Here is a 1,496-nt window from a genome sequence, read left to right as displayed (position 1 = left end):
GCAGCTGCCAACACCGTGCTTGCATAGCACTCCTTTCCAGGCTTCAAAGTTGTTTCCTACTCGGGCGTTGAAGTCACCAAGGATTATGATCTTATCTTCTCTAGGAACCTTTTGAGTGAGGTGACGCAGGTCGGAGTAGAATTTTTCTTTTTCTGCAGGGTCGGCTTGCAGAGTTGGAGCATATATGCTGAAAAGAACAACGTGTTGCTTATTGTGTAGTGGAAGACGTAGGGAGATAATACAATCAGAATGACCTATCAGCAAATTTTCAAGTTTAGAGATGATGGAGTTTTTAACCATGAAGCCAACTCCAGAAAGATGACTTTCAGTTTTGGATTTGCCTGAACAGTAGAGTGTATAGCCAGCACCGTGTTCTTTAAGGCTACCTTCCTCATGAAGGAGACAAGGAGGTGTCCGCAAAAGAGCAGCCTGGGATGTACTGCATGACAAAGCACCAGTTGAGTCAGAAGTAAAAATTAAACAAGTAAACCTGAAATTAATACAGGCGCACAGAAGGAAGGGCTATGAAAATTTCGTGGGCTTTCTCTAAGTCTGCTTTTTTTCAGAATTTTTCTGTAGTAAGAAAAGCCCTCTTTGAGACTCTTCCAAGACAGCTTCTTTGAGGAAGATGTTAAAACCTGCTAAGTGTCAAGACCATCCCTCTGACTGTGGATTTCTGCCACAAAATAAACAGAGCAAGCAGCAGAAAAAAAAAAAAAAAAAAAAGAGGGATAGCTGTGTTATAATCCTTGTTGATTTTGTTTTCAACCAGCAGCTTTTGAGAAGATCCCAGGTAGCGTATAACACACCCATCTTCTATGAAACAGATTACTGTATTCTTCTGAACATTAATGCTCACCATCATGAAGGAAATAAAGCTAATGTATACAAAGCCTTTTGGCTAGTTTCTGACCTCCTCTTCATCACTTTTTTGCCAGCCTGGCCTTCACTGGGCCCTCACTGATTTCAGAGGCATCACAGTAACCAGGCTGGAAATGCAATAACTGAGGGAAATGCTTTGAGACTAATGACAGCTGAAGCAGATATGATTAGCTTGCAGTTAATGTGAACTATTCTGATATAATCTCTGGAGTTTAGGATGATAAAAGTCAAATTAAATGTTTTTCTTTAATTATTCAGTGATACTCTGTGGTGGGTTATTGCTGTTGAACTCAGTAGCCACCTGCCATGAAAACTGCCAATCACAGCTACAGCTGATACTGAAGAGCTTAGATCATTTTTGTACTCATTCACTCCCCAGACTTAAGAGTCTGGGTTATGCTGCACAGACTGTGTCAAGAGAAATAACTAGCCTAAGGGGGAGGTTGAACTATTACCTCCAGTTCTGTGGGGGATTTCCAGTTTGAATTCCTGTATTTAGCTAAATGAAATTTCTTCTAAGAATAAGTCTCAATCAAAACCTCTTTGTCAAGCCAACTTTCCTCACAGAGTCCCAACGTCATTTTTTTTTTATTTAACCAGCTAATCAACAGGAA

This window comes from Neopsephotus bourkii, unplaced genomic scaffold (assembly GCF_033783945.1).
Source record: "Neopsephotus bourkii isolate Nb327-2 ecotype Australia unplaced genomic scaffold, CSIRO-AGI_Nbou_v1 NB_145, whole genome shotgun sequence".
Lineage (NCBI taxonomy): Eukaryota > Metazoa > Chordata > Aves > Psittaciformes > Psittacidae > Neopsephotus > Neopsephotus bourkii.
The sequence above is the reverse complement of the archived record's forward strand: the minus strand, read 5'-3'. Positions refer to the sequence as shown.